The following is a 6,781-nucleotide window of genomic DNA, read 5'->3' as shown; positions in this document are numbered from 1 at the left end:
CTGGCTAGACTTAGCTCTCATAAACAGAATTTACCTCATCATTCAGGCCTGGATGGCCACACATGGTCTATGCCTGAATGATGAGAAGACTGAGATTCTCCTTCAAGCCACACCCACCAATATGAAAAAATGTGGCAATCAATACCTGTCCTTCAATATTGATGGAAATTATAACAAGGTGGCCAAAGAAGTAAAAACATTAGGGGCCTCATTACGACCCAGGCGGTAAGTTACCGCCTGGGTTGTACCTTTACCACCATGGCGTAAACTACGTTTACGCCATGGTGGTTGGCGGACTTACCGCCCCATTCCGAGGTTGGCGGGGCGGTAAGTCCCCAATCCCCATTTACCCTTCCCCATTCCCATTTTTGCCCCATAGGGCATAATGGGAGTGGGGAAGGCGTTAATTACGCCACCTTAAATTACGGTGGCGTAATTAACATCAAGGTCCCTTAGCGCCATGGATTTTAACACCTGCTAAAAGCAGGTGTTAAAACCTCCATGGCGCTAAGGGACCTCGGAATCAGGCGGTAAGGGTCGGCGCTGTTTACGCCGCCGTAAACCCCTTACCGCCTGAGTCATAATGAGGCCCTAGGTTTTTACCTAGACTCCTCCTTGAGTCTGTGCAAACAGGTCAGTGCAACTGCCTCGACAACAGCATGCACCTGCAAGCTTATCCACGCCTGCAAACCTTTTCTCTCCACTAAAAGCTGCACCAGCATAGTCAGAGATCTAGTTTTGTCAAAATCCGATTACTGCAATGCATTATACTTAGGTGCCAGTAAACACATCATCAACACACTCCAGATCTTGCAGAATAATGCACTCAGAACTGCCTTGAGCATACCTAGAAGGCAACATTTCTCAGCAACTAGACGTGACATCAACTGGCTCTCCATCAAGAAGAGAATACAATTCAAAACAGTGTCCCTGACCTACAAATGTCTTAACAACTCAGCCCCTCAATACCTCACTGAAAGATTCACCAAAAACAACCCCACCCGACCTACTAGGACGTCCAACTCTGGATGCCTAAAAGTTCCTAAGTATAAACTTAGAAAAGCAGGCGGCAGCAGCTTCCCAGTCATGGCTGCTCAACTGTGGAACTCCCTACCCACCTCCCTAAAATCTGACCAGTCCTTCTATGAATTCAGGAAAGATATTAAACTTTAGCTCATCTCCAAAGACGCACCATACTAGACTCTGTCAGCCACCCTTATTCAGAATTATGCATAGTAACTCTGTGTAACATAGAGTGCCTTTTTAATATAGCAACTGTATTCTCCTTTATTGCCTTACTTTATATTTCCCAGTGTGTAAATAAGAAAACTGTATTTTCTGGTATGCCTGTAAAATAGTTATATATTCCTGTACTGCCTTTACTGTATATTGCCTATTGTGTAACTAAGAAATTGCATATCCTTGTAATGCACCCAGATACCTCTGGGATTGGAGCGCACTATAAATAAATAAACAAACAAACACACTTTAACCCCCAAATACCCGAACGTGTGCACTTTCCACTGCAGGGCAAGGACAGGTATCTCACTTCACTCTATCCCATGAACTCCCGCTATCAGAAATATAGCAGACTTATCCATGCTAATTGTAATGCCTGACAGTGTTGCAAAAAGCGCCATAGCTTCCAGTAGCAATTCCAGATTATCTTCGGGCTTCTGAAAGTATAATAGTGTATCATCATCGTATAAGGATATCGAATGTCTGGCTCCATCTATTTCTATCCCTGCTTCCATACATTCTGACCTAAGGTACTGGGCAATTGGCTCCATAGCAATAACATGCAGCAGCAGTGATAGCAGACATCCTGTCTTGTTCCCTTTTCCAGTTCCCATGCGTCTGAGATGTACCTACCTGTCTTGACCCTTGCCATCGGTCTAGTGTACACTAACTGGACCCATTTGACAAATGTCTGTCCAAAATCAAATCTACGCAGTGTTGCGTAGAGCCAGCCCTTTTTCACTGAATCCACCGCTTTTACCACGTCCAATGGGGCTATGGCAGCCGAGGTCTCCCAGGATGCCGTCCTGTCCAACACATGATGTAATCTCTGTAAGTTCCAGGCCATATTTTTGGTCTGGGACATAGACCGTCTGATATGGCTGCACTAACTTAGGTATCACTCTTCTTCCTTGTCGCTTGTATGGACGCTAGTATCTTGTTATCCTGATTAAGCAGTAAGTGGGGCCTACAAGAGCAACATTCTGACTGGGTTTTGTGGGGTTTAAGCAGGGGTATAATAATGGATTCTCTCAGGACAGAGAGCAGTGATCCTTGTTGTATGCTGTTTTCCATTGTTTCCTTGTCTATCCTACTAAAAGGTAATGTGTGATAAGTGTGTCAATGCAGAACTGCACCAGGCTTTGTGTAGATTGGGAGGTGGGGGGTTGGGTGCAAACAGTTACAGTGCATTTAGGATTGTAATGTTTATTATATGATAAAATCTGAATAAAGAAAAGTTATAAAATAAAAAATGGATTCTCTCAGGCTAAGTGAAAGGACCCCTACCTCATAAGCATGATTAAATGTACTGAACATCTGGGGGGTCAATTTGTGTGCGTATTCTTTATAGAATTCACTAGGTAGTCTGTCTGAGCCTGACGTCTTTCCTGTTGGCAACCCCACAATTGTGCTTTGTATGTCTTCCAAGGTGATAGGCACCTCCGGACTGTCTCTTTCCTCTTGACTCAGCACTGGGAGCTCGATTTTATCCAACACTTCCTTTAAGGGAGTGCTTGGGTGTCGGCGGTCCATCCTGGTACAATTGCTGGTTAAATTTGCGAAACACCTCATTAACGCCGTTCTGGGTATTGCTTATCCCTCCCTGTCCCGTGTTTATCGATTGTATGGGGCTCCGTTGTGCCACATTCTTATATAACCACGCCAACAATCGGCCAAGCTTATCTCCCTCCATATGCTGTTTCTCAGTGTATTTAGCGAAACCATGTTTGCCCAGCCTCTCCCAGAAGTGCATACATTTCAGTTTTAATTCCTCCCTCTTTGCATTTTTGTCTGGGTGCTGCTCTTGGGATTGTTCTGATTTTCTCAATTGTTCCTCGGCAGAGGACAATTCCTTATTTATGGTTGTCTGGGCGTTAATAGTTCCAAACTGAAGTTATGAGGATGGTTTGCTCTTGCTTTGGTAGTACTGTTGGCACTTGTAGTGTACCTTGTTAATAATGGTGTATAATCCAAATCATCCTCTCTGGTTTCAGATGGATTCAAGTAGTGCGTAGTTATTCTTTTGTACTGCGTTGCTATTTGTAGTAATCCTTTTTCCGTGATCTTGACATGCTTACCTCCCGTCTCCACTGTTATTTCAGGCATTGTAGAGAATTGTTGGACCATCGGTGTGAAGCATTCTGTGATGAGTATGTTATGATCACTGTACTTTGTGGTCTCAATCTTAAGGTTGTTGATCTCCGACAACAAGTCTTTTGACACGTATACGTGATCTATCGTGCCTTGCTGACTTCCTCTCTGCCAGGATGGAATCGGGGGAGTTTCAGATCTCATCCAGTCAGGGCTGGACTGCCCCCACCGGGACACCAGGACATCCCCTAATAGGCCTCTGGCCGGTAGGGCCTCTTTTTGGCGGGAAGGATACACACATGCACATTAAGCACATGTGATTTCACCTCAGCCTGGGTGGTTTGCCTTGAATTGGCTGCCACCACCGACCGAGGCAGGAGCTGCAATTTATTTTCTTCCCAGCAGCTGGGTTTGGCCCGCGCCTACACATGAGGTACTCCTGGGCTGGGCACCGGATTGGAACCAGACGTGCCCTGCAGCCCAAGCTGCGCACAGTGCACACATTGGCAGCGCACGCATCCTGGCAGGTCAGCAAGGTAGGCTGCAGGCAGCCGGCCGGGCTGCATGACAGGCCTTAGCAAGCCGCAAGATCGATGTGGATTGTCAACTAAGGAGGTAAGCAAGACGCTGAACGTCACTATCATGAAGGAACTTTATCTAGGGATTGTGTGATCTTTTGCTCAACGGATCTCGTTCCTCGAGTAAACAACTCCCCTCCCTGGCATGCCCCTCCTTTAAGTTCCCTTAGTCTAGACCAAGGTTGTCCAACATACGGCCCGCGGGCCACAATGCGGCCCGCCAAGCCATTTTATGTGGCCCGCCAGGCCGTATGTTGGACAACTCTTGAGTAAAAATATATATATATTTTTTTTATTTTTTTTTGTTTTTTAAATGTGCCTGTGCGCAAAACTGTAACTTCCTCTGGTGACCCCATGGGGTCAACAGAGGTAGATACAGTCCTCAGCCCCGAAGAGTTAATTTATTTATGTATGCAATGTTTGTCGGCTATCCGACAAACATTGCAGAAATAAATAAATTTGTCAAGAAGATCTTGGGACTTGATGATGGAGGAAGGATAGACTAATTTGTATCACGGCATAGTGAGGGTTACCTCGGGAATACCATTCATTTTCAGTGAGCGCCGGGTCCATACAATTACCCAGTACTCCCACAAACTATGAACAATGGGATTAATATAGTAGCAATTACTTTGCATTTAAATATCCCATTTCAGGCAAGTAGGACCCACCATGCAAGAGAGGAACGGGCTCCGGCCCAGACATGCCCGTTCCTCTCTTGCATGGTGCTTCGAAGGGAAAAAGGCGAGCAAAGATGAAGGGAGGAGGTGGCGAGGTGAGGTGAAGAGAGTGCTGGCCCTGGCGAAGGATTATGTGGACAGGTGCTGTGAAGGAGTACCTCTCGGCGTGGGCAGCACAGTGGATTCCTGAACCCCTGATTAGCCGTGGGCCGCTGCTCAGAGGGCCATTGTGCAGAGTTACTTTCAAGGTTTGTCATCTCTGGACATATGTTTAGCAGGTGTTGCGGCGACACAGCCTGTCTGCCCCAAAAATCGTTCTTTTGAATTGCGAATGTCACCTAAGATGAACCTTTATCAGCTGAGAAACTTAACCTTTTCAAATGCTTTTTTACCTCGTCTCGAGACAAAGAAGAACAGCGGGAGCTCAGTTACGTTTACCTCTAAGCACAGTGCGGATTGATGAAAATGTCCATGCATTATACCAAGTACATTGGACATTATAGATGTGGCCAGTGGGGTATTAAAGCATGGCGAATACCACATGTAGAGCACAATATGTTACCCTAGTTGTGCCCCGATAACACACTGCAACCTGCAAATGGGCCTCAGTGGACCACCTGCCAAGGTTTCTGGAAGTTGCTTATGATCTTGATCTGTGATCTATGATATGATCTGATATGATAGGTTATTTATAACGTTCTTAATACCGATGCAGGAGTGATCCCAATCATAAAAGTGAAACAGGCAAGCCCAACAGGTATAACTTATTTTCACTCTTTTGGTAGCGCAGTCTGAGGGCAGCCTATAACCCTATAACCCTTCAGGAGAGGTGTGAGCTGATACAGTTGCAACACAAAAAACAATAGTACTATATTCCCAAAATATCTTAGTTCTTGTCTTTCGGATCACAGCAGAGCCAGGCTTTTCAGCATCAGACCAGAAGCATGGGTGCATGGGTGCCTTTGCGCTGGACTGGGGTCTAGTCAGAGAGCAGCAGCGATGGGCCCTAATGATGCAGATCTGTTTGGCAGTGGTGCTTATTTGCGGGTAGAAAACGCTGGGAACAGTAGGCCGTGCCAAGTGGATGGCACTGGAAGACTCAGTGACCTCTGGGCCCGGACAAGGGAATACTTGCCTTTGGCGCTGTGCAGGCTCGGCTGACACAACATGGCAAAGATGTCAAAGCTTCAGCATTGTCATTGAGCAGAACTCTGAGATTCAGGGGTGGTGGAGCGTCAAGGTCCAGGATGATTATGATGGTGTCAATGGAGCCAACGGTGAGCAGCTCCGCTCAGGAGGGCCATGGGCCCATGTGGGGCTGACAGGCCAGTGGGCAGACTGCAACAGGCCTGCTCGAGCCATCCTGCTATTTATGCCAATCTCGGGCCGAGCAGGGCCTGATGGGAGAAAGGAACTGCGCTACAATCTGCTCTTCTGCTGGGCTCTGCCTGCATGAGCTTCCCCCTAAACGTGGGACAGGCAGCTCTGCAGATGCTCTGAGCTTCCGGGGGTTAGGGGGTTGGGGCTGGGTCAGGGCCTGCATTCTCACCCTCGCTTAGTGGGGCTTCCCAGATCTGACCCGACCCCTGCCCTCTTGCATGCAACTCATACTTACCTGGTAGGGGAGAATCTGATCTCAAGGGCAGATCTCCCAGTGTGAGGCTTACCCATTGCACATCGGATTTGCTGACCCCTGCTATGTTCCCAAATGCGGGATACACAACTGCATTATTTCTGGTAGTGGGGGACTGCGTTCGCGCTCTCCCCCTGATTTATTGGTGAAAGAAAAGGTAAAGTGTGCACTAGGCCTGCTAGGTTGCATACTTTAAGATTGTGCTCACATTGCGTTTCTTCAATTAGGTTCATCTTTGGGTGATTGCTTTTCCACATTTTACCTGTTGAATTGAATTATGCTTCTTTCATCACCACAGAAGTAATGTGTATTACAGAGATAAGCTGCCATATGTATTGGGCACACTGCACATGCAGCATTAATCGTGCTTTGTACAGGACAATGCTGGCCTAAATTGGGAACAGCCAGCATAGACATGTTGCTACAGAGGCATATTTTGGGTACAACCAACATGACAATGTGTTACATCAGTGACAGTGCTGTCTTACACTGTGGACACATTGATCATTAAAATGTGTTGTGTTTCTGCTGTTGGTGACATGGAATTTTCATGTTGCCCT

The 6,781-nt window shown here is 46.7% G+C and overlaps 1 non-coding gene across 1 annotated transcript; it reads left to right on the top strand.

Moving 5' to 3' along the window:
• Positions 1–6,195: 6,195 nt before the first annotated feature.
• LOC138448163 (U1 spliceosomal RNA) lies at positions 6,196–6,357 on the top strand. The gene has a single exon (XR_011260016.1). It is a non-coding gene; the product is annotated as a U1 spliceosomal RNA (small nuclear RNA).
• Positions 6,358–6,781: the final 424 nt, after the last annotated feature.

This window comes from Ambystoma mexicanum, chromosome 3q (assembly GCF_040938575.1).
Source record: "Ambystoma mexicanum isolate Mex_15411 chromosome 3q, UKY_AmexF1_1, whole genome shotgun sequence".
NCBI classification, from domain to species: domain Eukaryota; kingdom Metazoa; phylum Chordata; class Amphibia; order Caudata; family Ambystomatidae; genus Ambystoma; species Ambystoma mexicanum.
Note: the sequence above shows the minus strand (reverse complement) of the source record. Positions and strands in the feature narration are given on the sequence as shown.